The 22,091-nt window shown below is 41.7% G+C and overlaps 1 long non-coding RNA gene across 3 annotated transcripts in view; it reads left to right on the top strand.

The window, feature by feature from the left end:
- The window catches only part of LOC102551665 (uncharacterized), a 62,996-nt gene that overhangs the window by 13,170 nt on the left and 27,735 nt on the right, over nt 1-22,091 (top strand). For all 3 annotated transcript variants that reach the window (XR_015627269.1, XR_015627268.1, XR_015627267.1), the window contains one exon: nt 21,798-21,919. This is a non-coding gene — a long non-coding RNA (uncharacterized LOC102551665). The remainder of the gene's footprint in view (nt 1-21,797; nt 21,920-22,091) is intronic.

Below are 22,091 nucleotides of genomic sequence, written 5' to 3'. Positions count from 1 at the left end.
CCTTCCATGGTAACTATGGCCACAGTGACTCAATGTGGCCGTATACTCTTAGAGTTTTAGGTCTTATTTGTTTTTGGCTCTTATTCCTAAATGCTTACATATGTAGTTAAAAGAATGTATTTCAAAGATATCTCTTACTTTCCTAAATGCTTGAATATGTACTTAAAAGAATGTCATGTTTTGTCAAAATTCTACTGTGTATTTTGTAACAGGGGTTTTCAAGTTGCTCCTGGAAATGTCAACTACAACAAGCATAGGCTAAACAAAACAATGTTAGGGTTTGTCCACAAATGCGTTTCCTCAAGGCACCTATGCTGAAGGCTTGGCTGCCTTCCGGTGGGCTCTGGAGAGGTCAGGAACCTGGAGCCCTCTCTCACTGGGGGAGTGATACATGGATTAAACTCATGGCTAAACTGACCACTGGGATATGGGGTTTTGCTAGAGAAACAGGCTCATGGCACATACCTTGGAAAGTTCTGCCTTATTCCAGTTACTGTCCTTTTCATTGTCTTTCTCTGGGTCTTATCTGCCACAGTCAGCAGCTTCTCTCCTCCATGATGTTCTGTCTTACCACACACGGGTCTAGAAACAAAGTATCCAAGTGATCACGGATCTAAACTGTGAACCAAAATAAATTCTCCGCCCCCTGTTAGCTGTTTTACCTAGGATCTTGTCCCAGCAATAAACCCTTAACACAAACAAGTTAGTACAAGTTTTGAGTGCGTGCTGCAAACCCTGCATTCTTTTTTTCCAAGTGTTCTGACCCTGAAAAGAAAGCATGGGTAAATCAGAGAGACGCTGAGCACTCTGTCAGAAGAGGGGAAATGATCTAGATTCTTTTGGCTCAATTTACCACTTGTGTGATCTTGGGCAAGTTTTATTACTTCTCAGATTCTTAGTTCCGTTATTGGAGAAATGGGAATAATATCTGCTGTGTGCATTGCTGCTCTGGTGGTTAGGAGGTCCATAAATGAACGATGAAAACGTTTATAAAAATACAGGAAGTTTATAAAAATACAGGGGATAGCTTATCTTATAAAAGGAAGCCTCATGGAGGTGGAGACAGAACGGCTGCATTCATCCTGGAAATTTTATTTACAGCTAACTGTTCATTTCCCCCGTCCTCCGCCATCAAGATTTGGATGCATCCCTTGTCTTCATGGTTTTCTGTGATATTTCCAACACTGGGCCATTACCTGGTTATTCAAACATTTATTAAAACCTCATCTGGAGATACAGGATATTCAGGCAGGATGATGAGAGAGTTGAATTGAAATACAGGTGAGGATGAGGGACACCAGGGACAGTGAAATCCTAGAGCGGGTCGGGTTTTGTGTCGCTATTTCCTCCAAGTCATTTTCTGTGCACATATTACCCCCAGCCATATTAAATGATGAAATAAACAAACAGACAGACAGAGAAACAGACACATCTATGGATAGAGTTATTCTTGGGGACAACACTGCTCCAGGTGAAAGGAAAATACCTTACATGTTTACCATTGGGTCAGCTAGGCAAGACAGATGGCCTAAGGGGACCTGTGTGGACAGCTCAGACTGTTAGTCTTTAGAAGAATGATCTGACCAGACTTAATTAGAGTGGATGTTAGTACTTTGGGGTGGAGGCCTTCCTTTCAGGAAGCTCTATGCATGTTTGCGGCACATATCGTTGGTGTGTCTTTGTTAGAACAATGTCATAGGTTTCCAGGACAACATTTGGCTTTGCAGTGACCTTTCACGTGGCTTGACATGTCCTCGCTTTACAGCTCTGGGGTTATCAAAGTTATAAGCTGTGGCAAATTTGTCATATGAAAGAATTCGTTCAAGCTCATTAAATCAGGGGTTGGTGGAGAGAGCGGGGGTGGCTGCAAGGGGGCGACTAATCCTAGAATAGGTTAAAAAAGCGAAACACCCAAAGTAGAAATATTAAAAATAGAGAAACCTCCAGTACCAGATGGTCAGAATTATGAACAAGCCTGGGGACAAAATTAAATAAATGTTCATGGAAATATTTTGTCATCCGTTGGAAGCCCGGATAGGTACCCAGAGCTGCTGAAAGGCTTCCTATTCTCTTTCATCCAGAAGCCACAGTGCCGAGAGTTTGCTGGAGTCTGACCTACTTTCTAGGAAACTTCTTATGGTTAGGAAGAAAAGAGGGGAAAAAAATTGAAATGGTATCAAGGCAGTGGGATGCAGAGATAAAAAGCACTGGTCTCGCTGTTAAGACAAATATTTTTAGCAGTAGTAACTGTCACTATTGATGGGATGACAAGTAGCATTTATTGAGTGCTAACTGTGCCATGTGCCTTGTTTTCCTGTGATGATTACAAAACCGGGCTTCGTGGCCTGCCACCACCGCTCTGATACAGAGGCATTGGTGCAGGTTCTGGTAAGTCACAAAACTCCTAGACAGTGGGGCCAGCACCTCCACCTAGTCCTCATCCTGCTCCGTGGAACACATCTCACGCCATCTGCCTTTCTGACTCATCTCCCCAGCTGACCTTTGGAAAGTCACTGTCTCCCTCAGCTTAATTTTTTTTTTAATAACTTTCAAGTGATTCAATTAGACTCGTCCCATCTGTTAATAACAAAGTGCATAATTATTGGTTTAATTTCACCTCTTTCTCTTAGAAGACTGCCACTAGGGCAAGAGCTTGGTTGGAATTCTTGTGTTCTAGTGCCTAGTGCAGGGTGTGTCCGGCAGACAACAGATGCTTGGTAAATAGTCACCAAAAGAGTCTGTGTAAACTGTGACCCATTTCTTTCTCTGACCGTAATTCCAGTAATCAGCAACATAAAATTCAGCTGGGCCTCCCCTACAGTTCTGTCCCACTTGGGGAGGGACTCGTTCAAGTCATAGACTTGCTCATTTGACTTATTGAACCAATTTCTGTAGGATAATTTCTTTTTGAAAAGTTTTATTTATTTTTTATTTTTTAATCGTTTAATCTAGACTTCTTCCCCAATCTGCCTCCTGACCACTCCCCATCCCATAACTTCTCCCCCACCTTCTCCAAGGGGGTGTCCCCACCCTTGACCCCTAGCCTACTAGGCCTCCCTACTCCCTGGGGCCTCAAGTCTTTCGAGGGTTATGTGCATTTTCTCTCACTAAAGTCAGACCAAGCAGTCCTCTGTTGTATATGTATCGGGGGCCATAGCAGTTGGTGTAGGCTGCCTGGTTGGTGGCTCAATGTCTCAGAGATCTCAGGGGTCCAGTTCAGTTGAGACTGCTGGTCTTCCCGTGGGGCTGCCCTCCTCCTTGGATTCTTCCAGCTTTTCCCCAGTTCAACCACAGGGGTCCCTAGCTTCTGTCCATTTGTTGGGTGTTAGTATTTGCATCTGACTCTCTCAGCTGCTTGTCGGGCCTCTCAGAGGGCAGCCACGCTAGGTTCCTGTCCACCAGCACACCACAGCATCAGTAACAGTATCGGGGCCTAGGGCCTCCCCTTGAGCTGGATCCCAATGTAGGTCTGTAACTGGACCTCCTTTCTCTCATGCTCTTCTCCATTTTTGTCCCTGCAGTTCCTTCAGACAGGAACAATTCTGAGTCAGAGCTTTTGACTGTGGGATGGCAACCCCATTCCTCCATTTGTTGTCCTGTTCCTCCACTGGAGGTAGACTACAGGCTCCCCTTCCCCACTGTAGAACACTTCATCCAATGTCACCCCCTTTGAGCCCTGAGAGTCCCTCACCTCCCAGGTCTCCAGTATATTCGAGAGGCCCCCCCCCCATGATTTCTATCACAGGCATTGCAACTGATATTGTAGTTCAAAGTCTCCTCACAAATTAAGAAGCGATGGTCTAGCTAATGACTCTGAAAGCAGATTGTCCAGGTTGACTGTTGGGTTGGAGAGGACACAATCTATCTGTTTTCCCCATAAAGCCTTATAAACTCCCACAGCTGGCCCTCCCTTCAGAGGCTCACCAGTGGTGCCTCCATAACACGCATTCCCACCTAATGTTTAATAATTCTTTCTTTTATTTGTGCTTGTTTTCCCCTCCTTTGGAAAAAGTGGGAAGAATAGGCTAGTTAAAGGCTGAAGCAGAAGGTGACCCAGAAGGTCATGACATAAGGAAAGAGATGCAATGCCTCAGTCTTTAACCAAGCTTTGCCACGTTGCTTAGGAATGACAGCCAAGCCTGTCTCGGCAGTGTCTGTGTTGATGGCTTCTCTGAGACAATATTGTAAACTCCCTGCTGCTGGTGACTTTGGCCTGTTTTTCAAATGAACTCTAAATTAGTGTAGTTAGTGTACTCAAAGGCTTTTTAACACATGAGGTCTTCTTTTCTCTTCTTCCTCAAATTTCTCTTTCTGGAGAGTAGATGTTGCAAGCTTACTGCTCTCTGTAGTTCTTGTGGAAAATATGATTGTTTTAGAATCTCAACTTGAGATGATATTCTAAGACTTGTTTGCTTACATTTGGGATTTATTCATTTATTTATTATCATCTTGTTTATTTGGTTGGTTTTTTGAGACAGAGTTTATCTGTCTGTCTGTCTGTCTGTCTAATCCTGACTGGCCTGTAACTCACAATGTAGATAAGGCTGGAGCTCATAGTGATTCTCCATCCTCTGCTTTCTGGGTGCTGGGAGTAAAGGCATGTGCCACTGCAGAGGACACATCTGAATGCTTAGATATTCATTGGGGTTAGAATGTGTGCAAAGAAATCTGGAAAATAGGTTTGTCCTGGGAACATCGTTTCAGCTCTCTCTTTCTCTCTCTCTCTCTCTCTCTCTCTCTCTCTCTCTCAGTTTTTAATGTTCTAGAAGAATAATGGAACATAGTGCTTGCTTTTGTGTAATCCTGAGGACCTGGCCTTGTGTTTCCTTTCCCGGTTTTATGTTGAATTTGTAGTACAAATCTCAGCTGGTTTTTATATTAGTTACTATTCTTGTTGCTATGACCGGATATTTAATGAAAGGTAACTTAAAGGACGTAGAGTCTTTTTTATCTTAGAGTCTGACCTGGCAGTGAAGCTATGGCAACCAGAGCTTTGGGCAGCTGATACATCCTTGGTGAGGAAGCAGAGAAAAAGGAATGCATGTTGTCCGCCAGCTTCCTCCTTTTTATGGGACCCACGACTCTAGCCCATGACGCTACCCACATTTAGGATAGATCTTTCCCTGCAAATTAACCTAATCTAGAAAAATCTCTCACGGTCATGCTCAGGGCTTATCTCAAAGTTGATTCTAGGTCTTACAGATAGATACCTTCAGTCTGGGAAAAAATGTTCAGCGACATCGTCTGGAAGGGAATTTTTCCTTCATTAGCTTTTCTTCAGTTGAGCAAACTCCTTTCTGAAATGTTAGTTAACAAAGAAAACGTTCTCATTTGCCAAGAAATGAATCTAAAACAGTGTCCATTCTTTATCTTCCAAAGGTATGTGGTCACCTTTGTGATCCCAAATATCTACCCACTGTCTGACAAAGGGGGTGGGGTTGTTTCCTCACCATGAGCGGCTTAAAGACTTGAATGAAGTGGGGGAGACTCATAATGACAAGCGACAGAGATAAAGTTTCAACTCATTTACATTTTGTGGGTGTCAAGTACTCAAGTCTGGTGCTCTTGTCCTCGTTTGTCACTTTTCCTGCCAAAATTTCAATAAAGGAAACGTTTCGGTTCTTAGCAATTTATGTCCATAGTGTTTGTTTTTGTTGCCAGAATACTGCATTCTTTTGCATCCGTCATGTCTAGATGCTATTCCCCATAACTGTCCTGATCCACCTAAGAAGATGGTGTGTGTATGGAAGAGCTTCTGTATTAAGAATCTGAGTAAAAGCTGGGTGCACACCTTTAGTCTCAGTACTTGGGAGGCAGAGTCAATGGGATCTTTGTGAAAGCGAGGTCAGCCTGGTCTACAGAGCAAGTTCCAGGACAGTCAGGGCTGTTACACAGAGAACACTGCCTTAAAAAAATAAAAAAAGAACTTGTGTGGAAAGTGGGCATTCTCAGGAGTGTCTTGACAAGGCTCTGCTTTCCTAAGAATACCTCCTCTCAGCGACGGTATGTGTGCACTACAACGCTGTCAGCCACTCACCAGCTGATGAACAGCTGTGTTGCTTTCCATACAGGGCTATAATGAAATAGAGCCGTGCCGAGCGTGTGTGTACACATTTAAGGGTGAGCCTAAGCTTCCATTTTTCTTGGATACAAACGCCCGTCATGAGCCCCTTCTAACTTTTTACAGAGTTGGTTGCCCTAGTTTACAGTGTCTTCAGCTGTGAGTTTCCCCCGATCCTTGTCAGCATTTGACATTGCTGCTTTTACACTGTGGTCATCTGCAGGTGTCCCTTGCTATGGTATATAGTTTTACTTTGCATCCTCCCTACTGACGGATGGTTAGGAATCCTTGTATGTGTTAACTCACCATCTGCAACTTGTTTCTGGATGTGTGTCCATTTACGTCTTTTGTCAGTTGACTTTAACTATTTTCACTTCCAAAGGTCTTGTTCACGTTTTTGTTTAGTTTTTCTGATAGATGTCAGTATTTGTTTTTGGACTTAGAAATTTTTCCTGTGTTACAGATTTCAGCTCCTTTTCAGATCTGTCTTTATATAGGTATATCTATATATGTGTCTGAATAGATATATCTTTATAGAGAGAGTTACTGTACACATCTTCAATCTGTTACGTGATTTACTTTCTCATTCCTTTGGTAGTGTCTTGTGAAAATGGAATATCCTGATTTTAACAATGTCTAGGTTATCAAAATTTTCTTATTATGAGTTGTACATTTTTTATATTTTGGATCCTATTGTGGCAATCTGTGACTTCTTGAAGATCATGGAAATGCTTTCTTATATTTTTCCTAAAATCTTGCCACTTTCTTCTGTGCTTGAGGACTATGTGTAAGACTCTGCTATTGCTTTCTTCTGTAGTTAGAAGAATTCGCCACAAAGCCATTTGGGTGTGAGGTTTGCTTTTTGGCTGGATTTTAAATAGACAATCATTTATTTTAAACAGATATAAAACTGTTAAGACTTTTTCTTATTTTCCTTTTAATTTTAGTAGTTTCTAAGTTTGAGAAACTTCTTTTAAGTAAATTGAATTTTTTGGTATGTAACATTATACATGAGACAATTTAAATTAAACTTTGTGTGTGTGTGCATGTGTGCGTGTGTGCGTGTGTGTGTGTGTGTGTGTGTGTGTGTGTGTGTGTGTGTGTGTGTTATGTATTTGTGAGCCTGTGCAGGTGCATTTAGAGGCTGAAAGATGACATTCAATGTGTTTCTCCATCGGTCTTTGTATTATAGCCTTGAGAAATTTTGAGCCATTATTCAGCTCCAAATGCTTTCTATTTCCTTTCAGTGTCCCTTCTTTCTTTATCTCACTTTCTTCCTCTGGTTTTGTTGATGTTTGCTTGTTTGCTTTGAGGCAAGGTCTCATGTAATTCAGGTTGAGTTTGAACTTGTTATGTTGATAGGGGTGATCTTGAAGTCCTGTTTCTTCTGCCTTCACACCTGGGGCTCAAATCTAGGGCTTAGTGCATAAGGGGCAGCACTCTGCCAAGCTATATTCCCAGCACAATATGCCTCCTTTAATCATGATAGATATATATTTTTTTCCATGTGATTATTTTTTCCTGGTTTTGTGCATATTATTGACTCTAGTATTTTTTAAGATATCAAGGCTTTCTCAAAAAATACCCTTTGAATAAAACTAAGAGAGTGAAGATTTGAATATATGATTTATGAATATGTAGAGATGCAATAAACATATGTACTATGGGACATGAAGCAGCGATGAGCTTTGATTCAGAATGACAGCTACTTTTTGAGATGAAAGACAGTATAAATAAGAAATGGATTCATCACTGTACAGTTAGAGGGGTACTAGAATGACCTTCTTAGCTTCCATTTTTAGTTGTGGATCTTTAAATGATTATTACTTATTCCGTGTAAACTCTTAAGCTTTTGTTTTAACCTAAGTTTTTGTTAAGTATATCAGATGTACAAAGATAACTACTCTATCACACAGGAGCCAATTATGTTAAAAATTTGTCGTTTGTTTAAAATCTGACTTTCCTTCTTAATCATCGAAAAGATATACTATATACCAGGCGCTGTTGCAGTCTTTTAACTTACTCCTTTTTTTCCCGGCAGCATTAGAAGGAAATGTCCCCCGGGCACAGTGAGTCTCATGGGTGAGTTTGTAGGCCTCCTTTCATTTGAGTATCCTAAATCTTCAACCCCAAACTATGAACCCTATCCACTGCACAAGACCAAGTCTCCACTCTTCTTCCCTTTTCTCTCACCAGGCCACAGGTCATTTTAGCACAAGGGGATTAATTACTTGCCACTCTGAAAAAATTATTAGGTGGCAAAAATAATTACAGCTGTGATGAGTCCATTATGGTTCTGGGAATGGTAATCTGTGTTTGTACTTCTCGCTACTATTTTTAGTTCTTAAATTTATAGAAGAAAATCTCAATGATGCCATAGTGGTAAATAACCTCCAAATATCAGTGGCTTATCACGCAAAATTTGTATCTTTCTTATGCTCTATCTCCAGTCATTACGACCACTCAGACAAGCAAAATAGCAGCTATTTTCAGGGCTGCTGGCTGGGGCCCTTAAGTGTAAAAGGAGCCTGGCATGGAGAAGGGAATTCTGTTCTGGTCCTCAAATGACCGATACCTTCCCACCAAAGTGCGTTTTCCAAATCTTGTCATATGGCTCTACTCTAATAAGAGATTCAGGATGTAATGGGGAAACTGGAAATGTTTGGAGGAAACAGCAGTAATGCCTATCACAGCCAATAAAAAGCCCCTGTTTCCTCCAGGGAGGTCCTGGCTGGGGATGTGTGTGCTCTAGCACTTGTCCAACAATCACAAGGCTATGAGTTAGAGGGTCTTGTTTCAATCTGCAGATTTAGATGAAAGGTCAGCCCACTTCTTTTCCTTCCCGGTGTGAAGCCAACTTGCTAACGATACAGGGATAAAACTCTATACGTCTTCTTGCTGCATGAAGACCATGCTCGCCTCTAAGAATATTAAAGTGACAGAGACCTATTTAGGGGAATCCTTGATTCACAAAGAATCTATAACCTAGAACTCACAATAATAAAAAGGATGATTGTGTTGAAGCCTGTCAAGAATTAGTGAGCAATCTCTCCCAAACATGATTTCAATCATATAATTTACTATGTGAATACATTGATTGATTGATTTATAGATGAAGAAACGCAAACACAAGAGGGATGGGACCTTGATTTTAATCCTGCATTTAATAAGGCAAGGAGGTGGGACTTTCTTTCAAATATTCCGGCTCACCTTCCCTGGCAGACTCCTTCTATTTCCCCAGTTTCAGCAGCCTGCTGCGCTGTGCTCATTTTGTTTTAATGTCGTGATAGTGTTCATTGTCTAGACTCATAACTTGTGTTGTGCATACTAGTATGCAGAAAGAGACCATCCTTCGTCAGTGACAGTCTAGCTGGTCCCCTGCTCCTTATTATACACTCATATATATATATATATATATATATATATATATATATATATATATATGTGTGTGTGTGTGTTTTTAATCATTTGGGAATCCTCACTACACTGAAATAATATCATTGATAGAGTATAATGGGTCACTACGTGACTCCTGACTAATCTTCTAAACTATATCAAACATTCTATTTCCCTTGTATTGGCCATTGTGTGTAGGAAGGATTATTGTATCAATTTGACATTTCATAAGGGTGGGGCAATCATGAGGAGTGCTTAGGTGTGGGAAGGAAAGAATTAAACAGAGAAAGGGGAGGAAATTGGAGACTGGCAACCCTGGGAGTCTGTGACTGCTCTAGGGCTGCAAAGACAGTGGGAGACAAATCATGCCCAGAGTCCAGGAAGTGGGACTAGTGAGTGAGAGAAGAAAAGCTATACCGAACATCTCCGCCTACAGAGCCCATACTGTCTATTGATGGCTTGAGTCACTGGGACACCTGCTAAGGATAAAGACCACGAGAGTTGAGAGAGGAGCCCCTGCCCTGTCTCCTCATCTCTTCTCTCTGCCCCTCCCATTAGCCAGGTACATCCTGGTGTGGATTGAAAGAGAAACCAAGAAAATGGAGTTCCTAGTCTAGATGATTCTAGGAAAAGACAGAGAAAGGACTTAGAAAGAAACAATTATGTGCATGCCAACCATCTAGAGTTTTCTGTGACAGAGATTTTGTATAGCTCATTGGTGTCGTTGAAATTTTCATTTCTTTCCAAGTATATGTTATATGATACCATCTGTTTGAGTGATGTTTTTTTTTTTACTTTCAAAGTGGTTGATTTGACAGAGATACAGCCACACTAAATATATTTTATTATTATTTAGGAGTTGTAATTTCTGCATTGTAGATGAAAAAGAGCGACTTATGGCTCGTCGTATATAATTATACACCTCCTTCCACTCCTTTCCCACCCTAGTTGTCTGAAATTGTGTTATTTGATTTAAAATTTACCCAACATATTTTTACCATGAACATCTAAAAATAATAGTTTTCAACTGCAATTCAGGATTGTAGTCTTTAAGATCTAAGTGGAGATCTATGATTGTGTCTATGTGACGTGAATTTACCTTCTTGAAAAAGATGAGAACAAAGTCTACTAATCTGGTTAGAGTGAGTCACATAGAACAACACTTTCTGAATCATTTATATGCTTACCATATAAGACTTGCTATGGAAAAAAAAACCAAGCCATAATAAATTTGAGGAAGGCTGCATAACTTATCCCCTTTTTAGAGAAGTCACAGTATTTAAAGGATTAGTGATATCTGAGGAGAATGCTGTTTAATGCGGCACTCCAAATCTAGCAGATTTCAAAAGGAGAGTCAGCTTCCTACCATCACTTAGCTGAGAGGGAGTGGGTGTCTGGACCAGGGCTGAGATCACAGCACTGCTGTGGCGGGTGGTGGTGGCAGTTGGGGACATGGTCTTCAGGTCGGACAGGGAGTGGTATTGACTTGAACAGAGAAACAATGACAAGCCAAGGGAATCATGACATTCTTAGTTGTTTTGCTATTGATCAAAAAAGAACAATTATACTCATGACACAGATGGATGTGCTTACTCTGCTATCAAATAAAACCAAATAAATACTCATATACAGTAATAATTAAATAATGTGTTGGCTATACTATATATACTGGTGTATATGCATATTATTACTACAACCTATTAATGCGGGTTACTGACCTCCATATTAATAGACTTGGGATTAGATTAGTCTCTAATCCCAGCACTAAAGAGGAGTTCAAGGTCTGTCTGGTTTACAGAGAGAGTTCCAGGACAGCCAAGGTGACACAGAGAAATTCTGTCTTGAAAATCCAGAAAAAAATTATATTTGGAGTTATTTGCATGATGTTCTGTTGCAACCCAGATTTGTAAAAAAAAAAAGCTTCAATTTTATTTTTAAAAATTCATATAAAAGAATTGAAAAAAGTATACTCTTCATGTAAGACTCAACTCTTCTAATGGATTTTTAACTATGTGGAAAGTCAGGGTTGCCTGTGAGACCTTACCAGAGACACCCAGTGGGCAGCAGGTAGACTGAACATGCCCAGCATCTCACAACAGCTGTGCTGGTCCTCCTGCTCTTCTGGCCTTTTCACCTCCTCTTTCAAGATAACCTGTGACTCTGATAGGTTAAAAACCTGATAGGTTATCCAATCCCAGCTGGCACACATACATAAAGGCAACACTAAGTGTAGTTAGTAGGTGTGTGTGTGTGTGTGTGTGTGTGTGTGTGTGTGTGTGTGTGTGTATGTGTGTGTGTGTGTGCTCACCAACATTAATAATTATCGAAGGGATCATGAATCCAAGTTGGAAGAGGGAGGCAGATATGAAAATAATGTGAATATAGCATATTCATGTATGAAGTGCTTTCTCTATCTCTGTCACTGTCTCTGTCTCTCTGTCTCACAGTCTCTCTGTCTGTCTCTGTCTCTGCCCCCCACCTCTCTCTGTCTCCAGGAAGTTGAATTCTATACCTGCACCTGCACTCTGCACTTCTGGACAGGAGAGTAAAATATGTATATATCATTGATAACTGGTACACACACACACACACACACACACACACACACATTCCATTGAGGAAGAAGCTCTCTCTGTATTATACATATAACTATATATAATATTATATATTATATGTTATATTTATAAGTAACACAGAGACAGAGGCAAAGACAGAGGGAGAGGCAGAGAGACATAGAGACAGAGACAGAGACACCCACAGAGAGACTCAGAGGTAGAATGATGAGCCATTTGCCCCAGTAAAAACACACGAAAGTGAAGGCCTCTCGAGTACTGAGGCAGAATGTTTAAGAATATTTATTGCCTTTTATTTTGTAAAATGGGGAAATAAGCCAAGCAGGCAGTGATAAATCACTCAGAGAGTAGGAACAGCCTCTGTCTATCTCAGGACCATGCATGCTGAGTTGATGAACTGTCGGTTTCTGAGCCACAGCTGGCTGCATCAGGTGACATGTTTGCTGGCTTAGGAGCTTGCCTCAGCCCAGAACAGGAAGATGCTCAGAAGAGGAATGGGAAGTGTGTGCCTTCTCTTGATTCAGCACCTCTCTGTCTCTTCACCTACTCATTTTGCTCCATTGAGTGAGGAGCTCCCTCTGTATGTAATCCACCTTCCGAGAGAAGATTCTATTGGTTTAAGTCACTGCAGTAAACAGAGGGTTCTGCCTCAGCTTCAACATAGCTCCATATAGGCAGGCTGTCTGGTGCAGCCACGAAAGATTGGCTTGGAGCCTACTCTTTTCTTCCCCAGGAACAAAGCAAAACAAAGAAAATCAAGTGTTTAGCATTTAATATACTGAACAATATTTTCATGAAATCAAGAAAAGCTTAAAATCTGGAACCCCCGAATGTTAAGAATGTCATCACAAGTGTATGCTGGGCAGAGCTGTGGAGGAAATAGTGTTGGGGCCACTAGGGTGATGGGCAAGAATTATCAGACACTCAAGGCTTCGGGTAACAACAGGCTGCAGGGAAGCCTTGCAAAATATGTCACTTTAGGAGAGAACCCAAACGTAAAGGAACAAGAACAGCACACAAAACAAACAAAACTGAAGTTGCTGCTGCTATGAAGATAATATAGACGGACAGGACCAAGGACAAGCAGTGGTCACTCTCACAGGGCACGTGAAAGGTGTAGGTGAGGACAGTACCACACAGGAGATAATCATGTCACTTATACAGACTATATGGAAACTGTTGTGGACAAACTTAGCAATGATACTTATGAGTCACAAACCTAAAAGATGAAGAACCAAGAACAACTGTGGTAAAAAGCTCATACTAAGTACCAATTATAGCTTTGTATCAGAGAGAGAGAGAGAGAGAGAGAGAGAGAGAGAGAGAGAGAGAGAGAGAGAGAGAGAGAGAGAGGAGAGAGAGAGACTGAGAGAGGCAGAGAGAGACATGGAGAGAAAGACAGAGAGAGACAGACAGAGACAGAGAGACAGAGACAGAGAGACAGAGAGACTAAGAGAGACAGAGAGAAAGGCAGAAAGACAGAGACAGAGACAGGGAGGGAGAGATAAAGATACTGAGAGAGAGAGAGAGAGAGAGAGAGAGAGAGAAAGAATAAGAAAATTGTTTTTTTTTAAATCCTAGTTCTAGATCTCTTAGTGTGTAGTGGTTGCAAATATTCTTTGAAGGAAACAAAAATATTTTCTATGGAAGCTGAGCATGCACAGTAAGAAACAAGACGTTTATAAGTGGCTCTTACAGATGATATTCTGGGAAATCTGTGTTTAATTTGCAGTAGTCTCATTATGCTAATTGGACTTGTAATTTGTGCGTGTCCTTTAGAAGATGGCTGAGGGTAGGTAGGAGTTAGTGTGGAACCTACAGTTCTAGAAATAACCTGTTCCAAAGCATGGCTTTGTGAGGATGGCTTAGACCTTTTTACACAGTATGAAATTCTTTTTATTTTATTGTTTCCCAGGGAGATGTTAGCAAATATATTTACCCCAAACACAGCATTAATTAAAAAAAAAACCAACAAACAACAAAGACACGAGTCCATCCAGGTCTAGCCTGATGAACCGCTAAGTTTATTAAGCACGGTTAAGGGGTTAATTTCAGGAGTACAAGCAACCTTAAACATTGCCAAAACTGCCTAACATGGAGTTCCTCCATCCAGTTAACCTTCTACCTCATATGCACTCTGATAACTGCTGAGATCAGGTATGGAATCTAATCTCCCTGGGAAGGGGCAGGAGTGGGTTGGAGTGTGAGTGTCTGTATCTTAGGTGAGGGTTTAATGACCTTCTCTGACCCCTCCTTTTCTGAAGGTGCATTAATATCCCTGTTCATCTTTTAGGAGTCTCGGGTGTAATCCCAGTGGTTCTGGTTTTAGATGGTAATGACTCTTATACCTGGAGGCACCTTTCCCTCCCTTGATTCGACTCAGGTTAGGTTTGATCTATGGGTAGAATTATTTGGGAGATTGATAAATATTTCCTCTTTTATTTTCGTTGTCTCTCATCTGCTCAGTTGGGAGTTGGAGGTTGGATTTCCCGCATCCTTTAACCCTTGCCAAGCACAGCTTCCTGGAGGTTTGAGAGTAGGGATTTTGGGATGGCAGGAGAGCTGATCCTTGTATGCTACTGAGGAAAATTGACAATGCTGTATTCTTGCATTGATGATTCGTTGCTGACTTATTTTAATGAAGCCCCACGGTGAGAACTGAATAAGGTTCATAGTAGAGTGAGAAACAGAAGACAAAAAGAAAGATCATGGCTTCCTTCTCAGCAGCACTAAAGCAGCTTAAGTTAAAGGGATCAGATATTCTTGAACATTGGTTTGGTGGGTTGAAATGGTTGTCTGGGATTGGTTTGCCTGGAGCAGCATTTCTCAACCTGTGGGCCACAACCCTTTTGGGGCTCACTTAAGACCATTGGAAAATACAGATATTTGCCTTATGATTCATAATAGCAAAATTACAATTACGAAGTAGCAACAAAACAATTTTATGGTTGGGGGTCATCATAACATGAGGGACTGTGTTAAATGGACACATTAGGAAGTATTAGGAAGGCTGAGAACCACTGGTCGAGGGGTTGGCCTGTTCTAGCACCATGTGATGATAACAGGATAGAAGTCCTTGGGTCCTGGTGTCTGTGTCTGTGCATGTGCGTGCGTGCGTGGTGTGTGTGTGTGTGTGTGTGTGTGTGTGTGTGTCTTCTGAAAGTATCTCTCAGTATAGTTATATACCACATCATAGTTTGTGTGTTCAGAGCACCACTAAGACCAATTAGGAGCTGAATAAATTACAAAGATTTTACTGGGCAAATGAGAGGCCAGCCAGTTCAGAAGGTATGGAGGCTAAGTAAGCTCCCATGGTGTGATCCCTGCAGCCTCAGCATGAGGCAAGAGGAGACCTACTCAGAGGGAGCTCAGAGCCAGAGAATACACTGATCTAATTTGCTTAAGGCCAAACATGCTGTTTCAGGAAGTGGGAATTTCACATATATTGCACTGGCTTCCTTTTCTAACTATGTTTTGAAAGAGCCTCTTTTGTCTGGGCTTAGAGGTGAGAATAAGGAGGGCACAAGGGCCAAGAAGGGCTAGTTATTTAGGGAAGTCAGAGAGAGAGAGAGAAGACGTGAAACATCCCGGTTAAAATTGGACAGAAAGAAGCAGCAGTTAAAAGTCACTCTGTAGGAAATGAGACCAGAGGGGACATTTAAAAGCTTCCTCTTTGTCTCTGTGGAGCTTCACCTTCCTGATCCTTCCGTAGTAGAAAGGAGAAATGAATTTTCTCTCAGGCACTGTTGGGAGCCTGGAGGGGGTGTGGTGGCATGTTCTACTGACTCATGATCAGGAGAAAACCCCATGCCTTGATCATGCCTAGTGATGGGTTGGGTAAGAAAGAGCTACTTAGAGTCATAGAATGGCATTTTTAATCATCTTCCTCATCAAAGAGATTTAAACTTTTCTGGGAAAGATCACTGCGTAGGATGCTTTGTTTAGGTTACCTGTCTGATGAGTCAACTTCTGGACACATGAGGTTGAAGATGTAGACAAGGGACAGAGCAGAGTGTGCAGCCCATAGAAATAAAAATATGTCCACATGGATGCTAGAGAATGAGTTTCCTCTATGGTTGACCAATTCCAGATAGTTTGCCCTAGACACATGACTGCACTTATGAGCAGTGCTGAATAGATTTAGTGCTTTTTATATACATATATGTATAGATGCACACATGCACACTTGTAACAACAATAATTAAAGAGAGCATGAGTGTGGGAGTGGACATGTAGAAAGAGTTAGAAGGGGAGAGAGAGGAATTGGAATTGGAAAAAGGGAAGAGAGCCAGGAATGTTGTAGACATAGTCATTATACTGGCTACTTTTGTATATCCACTTGACACAAGTTGGAGTTGTCACAGAGAAAGGAGCCTCGGTTGAGGAAATACCTCCATGAGACCCAGCTGTAAGCCATTTTCTCAACTAGTGATTAATCCTAACTCAACTAGCGATAGGGGAGGACCCAGCCCTTTATGTGTGGTACCGTCCCTGGGCTGATAGTCTTGGGTTCTATAAGAGAGCAAGTTGAGCAAGCCAGGGGAAGCAAGCTAGTAAGAATCATCCCTCCGTGGCCTCTGAATCAGCTGCTGCTTCCTGCCCTGTGTGAGTTCCAGTCCTGACTTCCTTTGGCGATGAACAGCAATGTGGAAGTGTAAGCTGAATAAACCTTGCTTCTTGGTCATGTGTACAGGAATAGAAACCCTGACTAAGACAGTCATTATGAATAAAGACCTATGTCCCTCCATCCCCCAAAAAAGGAACTTTAGAGGGGCCCAGGTGGAGATCACATCACCTTTCAGTTGGCCCACATTAGAGGAAATAAATGAACCTGAGTACTTCACTCTGATGAAATTTTGGTTGGCCAGAAGTGCTGTAAGCTTCAGAAAAGCAGATTTCTTCAAAGAGGTGAGCGACAAGTGAAATTTGTCTTCCAAAAGTGTTCCTGTTAGCTGGAGAAATGAATGCCTATACTCTGAGGTCCTTACTACCTGGTACAATGCATAGCACAGTTATTCTTCAATATCCACGTGTATTTATTGCTTCTAGGACCCTTGTAAACACCCAAGCCAGAGGATGCTCCAGTTCCTTATAAAAAATGGTGCAGCAGCTGTCTGTAGCCACATAGATCCTTCTGTATGCTGAAAATCACCTCTTACCATACCTGGTACAATCCAAATATTATGTACATGCTGTATTGTTAGGCTGTATTATTTACAGAATAGCTACAGGACTACACTTCTGTCCATGGTCAAGAGACATTCAGCCATAAGATTGTATTTTTGATTGTAGATGAATCTGTGGATATAGAACCCTCAGATGAGAAGGGCTTAACATCCTGCAGTACCCTGGATAACTCTGAAACAATGAATTACCCAGTCAATTTTGAGAAAGTTTCCTTGGCCTGTAGGGTGGAAAGGAGACTGCTTGGTGCAATTCCTATCTCTCCACTTGAGACGTATCTCCTCCCATCATCTCACCATGCTTGGCTTCTATCTTGATTCAGATATTGTTGAATACTGATCTCATTCCTTCAGGACAGGTTTCTGAATCACTGACTGTGTCTCTCACAATGTTGGACACACAGTAGAAACTCCGTGGAGCTAGTTAGTAAGTTTCACTGGGCAAACATTGACTTTTATTTGAGAGACACCTCTGTGCCAAACATAACTGATGCATGAAATACATTCTGGAAGTGTCAGATGAGCGGGTCAGAGAAAGGGTGCATTGAATGGACACTACACTACAAACTCTGGCTGATTATGGGCCTTGGTCCCATTTGCATGTCACTGTAATTGAAGACCCAAGAGAAGTCAAGCCTGAAGGTGGTCTGCATTTATTTCTGATGTCTTCAGTCTCAGAGGTGCCCGGATGTCCTTTTCATTCCTCTAATGCCCTGGACCCATTCACCTTTCTCCTGCTCTGAATTTGTTGGCAAACCATTCTTCTCCTTATTTATTTGTCTCTTGGGGTCAGGGCAGTCTGTGAACTCGTGTAAGGGGATAGATTCAAGGGTATGTTAGTTTTTTAATGGGAGAGTGGAGATGTGACCCCTTTCTCCTTTTCTTTGCCTTCCCTTGCCTGGGAGGAAAAGGAAGAATTACAATCGATTTTCAAAACCACAGCTTTGGAATCTAGACCTCTGTCCCCATTGATAAGAACTTTGTGCCTACAGACTGCGTAGTGCCCAGCTTGTCATTTTAATCTGCAAATTAATCCTACCGTTCAGTTCAATCAGCTTAGAGAACCCTAAATCCCCAGGGCCCAAATTTGTTTAGTTTGGTGAATATACTATTTATAGATTAGTTTTTTTTTTGTGGAAGAAAATCACATTTCTATTTTCACTAGGATCTATAATATTAGCTCGAGAGTCTCAGGAGAATCTATCCAAGGATTGTAACATTTCTTTCTCTCTAGTGTCTGAAAACCTGCATTGTGCTGCTTTGTTTGTGTGGTCAGCCCTTGGGGAGAGTGACTGGCACTGCTAGTGCAGTGAAGCTCTGTCCTGAGGAAAAGTACTCCATTTGTACAGCACACTCCTCCCCAAGCTCCCTGGCAGGCTACCATTGAATTAGATGTTTAGGATACATCCCATTCAGGCCCTAATGAGTTCATTATGATAATCCACAGAGAAATTCATCCCTTTTGGTCACACACTGGCTTTAAATTACAATATCTTCAGTTGTTATTAATTGGTTTTGTGTGGAGATACCAGCCACATGTGATTGAACCAAATTATGAATCAATCATCTACCAAAATACTCTCTTAAAAAAAATCACCATCATGGGGCAGGAGAAGTGGCTCAGCAGTTCAGAGCACCGGCTGCCCTTTCAGAGGTCCTGAGTTCAATTCCGAGCAACCACATGGCAGTTCGCAACCATCTACACTGGGATCTGATGCCCTCTTCTAGCATGCAGGCATAGGTGCAGACAGAGCACTCACACATTAAATAAATAAATAAATAAATAAATAAATAAATAAATAAATAAATAAATATCACCATTATGAGTGGGCTATGCTAGTATGAAAGGGAAGCAATCAAACCTGGGAAACAGAATTTTCTTGTAACAACTCCATTGACTCAAAGGACAGGATATTCCTGCTTAACCAATGCTCACATATGCACACACATACAGAGAGAGGGGGAGGGGGAGAGACAGGAGAGGGGGAAGGGTAAGGGGCAGGGGAGGGAGAAAGGGAGGAATAGAAAGAGACAAAGACAGGGACAGAGAGATTTCAGAGGGAGACAGAGAGAACTAAACACATATGAGCAATTAGACAACACCGGATAAAGCCCTAATCTGTAAATGTAATTCCATTTGAACAATGGCCTGACAACATCAGGGATTAATGATTCCAACCTGTTCACAGTTCACAGTATGCTTGGATGTCCCGTCTCAATGTGTCTTCTATCTTGTGGTGGTGGAGAAAGGCAGAATTTAAAGTAATCTTTCTAGGCAAGATTGGAGTTTGAAATGTTTTATTAACAATAGGAGAAACTTCCATAGATATAAGTGCAATTCATTATTTAGACCTGAATCTGACTCTAAGTTCGTAGTTTATCAGGAAGTTATGTAGAAAATGAAAGGAAGGAAAATTGATGCCTTCAAAACACTGATTGGAACAATGGCAAAGTCCATATTTTGATGACTAGGGAATCCCATGCAAATATAGCAAGAAGGAGTTTGTCATCAGAAAATTTAGGTTAGGTGTTTGACGTTTTTAAACTCTTAACCACTGGGTAAAACATGTATTCGGGTTAGTTTCTGTCAACTTGTTAAAAACTAGAGTAACCCAGGAAGAGTAACCTTAGTTGAGGAATTAATTTCACCAGACAGTCCCACGGGCATGACTGTGTGTCATTTCTTGATTAACAATTGGGGTAGAGGAACCAGTTCACTGTGGTTGGTCCTACATTGGGTAGGCAGTCCCAGATTTTATAAGATAGCAGGCTGGGCGAACCACAAAGAGAGACCCAGCAAGCAGTACTCCTCTATGGCCTCTGCTTCAGTTCCTGCCTCCAGGTTCCTGATTTGAATTCCTCTTAGGAACTTGAATTTCCTTCAGTGATAGACTGTGACTTATAAGCCAAGTTCCTTTGGTCTGTGTTTTATCATAGCACCATACAACAAGACTAGAACAAGCTATCTCTCCTGTGAGTTAAATAGAAATCAGCTAGACAATATATGTAAAGGTCTTTATAAACTCCAATGAGCTGGCAACTATTAATTATCAGTGAAACCTCTGTCTCTCTGTCTCTGTCTCTGTCTGTCTCTGTCTGTCTCTCTGTCTCTCTGTCTCTCTGTCTCTCTCTGTCTCTCTCTGTCTCTCTGTCTCTCTCTGTCTCTCTCTGTCTCTCTCTCTCTCTCTCTCTCTCTCTCTCTCTCTCTCTCTCTCTCTCATACAAGATTTTTCTGTGTTGTTCTGGCTGTCCTGAAATTCACTCTGTAGGTCAGAATGGCCTCACACTCTAGATCGAGATTCACCTGCTTCTGCCTCCCAAGTGCTGATATTAAAGACCTGTGCCACAAGACCTGACATCCGTGAATCTTTTCAATACTGGCAGTAAATCTGACTTGTATTATAGCAGGGTACAAACAACAAGCACATTTTAGAGAAATAGAGAATTATTTCTTCAATCTGTCTGGCTTCTCATTAGAAATTCCTGTTAGACCACCTCTGATTTCCATATCAAAGGTGTTTCCCATAACTGGAACCCTCATGAATTCATTGTTGGGCCAAGATGTGGTGTCTGACTTTTCCATTGTCTGTGAAGAAACTGGCATGAGGCAGCTCATTTGATAAAAGAGTGAAGTGATGGCAGTCTAAAGCTATCTAGGTCATAAGTCATGTACTTGGGGGTCACATGGAGTGGCCCAGAATTAGAGAACAAGAAACTAAGGTTCAGGACACTATATAAGAAATGAAAAAGAGCTTCAAGCCTAACTGACATCAAAGGCAGTCCTGCTTATAAAGACTCACACGGCATCAGAGTTCCTACACAGGAAATGCTAAATGAATACAGACTTTATAAATCTTCTCACTGGTAATAAAATGCTATTCTGTTTTATTGCTTCTTTTGGGGGAGAAGCATGGAGAGGAGTCAGAGATTGGAACAGACCAAAATTGAAGCACTACTCTGATCATTAGCCTAAGTTTCTGACCTCAGAGGAGCCATGTTGGCATTTTGGGAAGAAGCAGATTGACAGGTAGGAAGCTTGGAGGCTGAGGCAATGGCTCCATTGGTAAAATAACTGACGCCCAAGAAAGAGGACTTGCACTTGATCATCAGAACTAGGTAAAAAGCCAAGCATGCTTAGCGTGTGCTTGCAATTCCACTGCAGGGGATGTGGAGATGTGTAAATCCCAGGAACTCAGTGGCCAGCCTGCCTAATATACTTGGTGATCTCCAGGCCACTGAGAGATGATGTTTGAATAAACAGGGGAGACAGCTCCTGAGGAACAGTATCCATGGTAATGTTGTCCTCTGGCCTCCACAGGTCCACATAAGCAGCCTCTGGCCTAGGTAGCATGGTGCGACAACTCATCTTTCATCACCTTTGCCCCACAGCAGTATCTCGACCCCATCTTTTGTTGTGAAGGGACTTGTTCCTGATTCATTTTTGCTTTGCTGTCTGGACTGGACTCTTGTCTAATGCTTTCTTTTGCTCGTGTGTGTGTGTGTGTGTGTGTGTGTGTGTGTGTGTGTTAATACACTTACCACCATTGTATAAATTATTTAAATAGTCTTTTTCTGTCTTCCCAGCCACTACACATGCTCTCCTAGAGATGTTTATTAATCTCAGAAATAACAGGACCATGGAACAGTAAGACAGATAGCAAGGGGGTCATCTTATCATTGAGCAAGAATACAGATATATACAACAGGTAAGCCAATTTTATTGCTGCAAGATGCCACTGAATCCAGTTAAGCAAGCAGCCAACTTGACTAGGGTTAGGGGGTGGTGGTGCATGAGTTGGAAATCAATCAATTAAACCAGTTGGCTTACATTGACTGGTCATTTCAGTCCCAAACACTTTGCACTGGGTAGATACTGCC

The sequence above is a fragment of the Rattus norvegicus genome, chromosome 8 (assembly GCF_021556685.1).
Source record: "Rattus norvegicus strain SHRSP/BbbUtx chromosome 8, alternate assembly SHRSP_T2T, whole genome shotgun sequence".
In the NCBI taxonomy this organism is placed as follows: Eukaryota; Metazoa; Chordata; class Mammalia; order Rodentia; family Muridae; genus Rattus; species Rattus norvegicus.
Note: the sequence above shows the minus strand (reverse complement) of the source record. Positions and strands in the feature narration are given on the sequence as shown.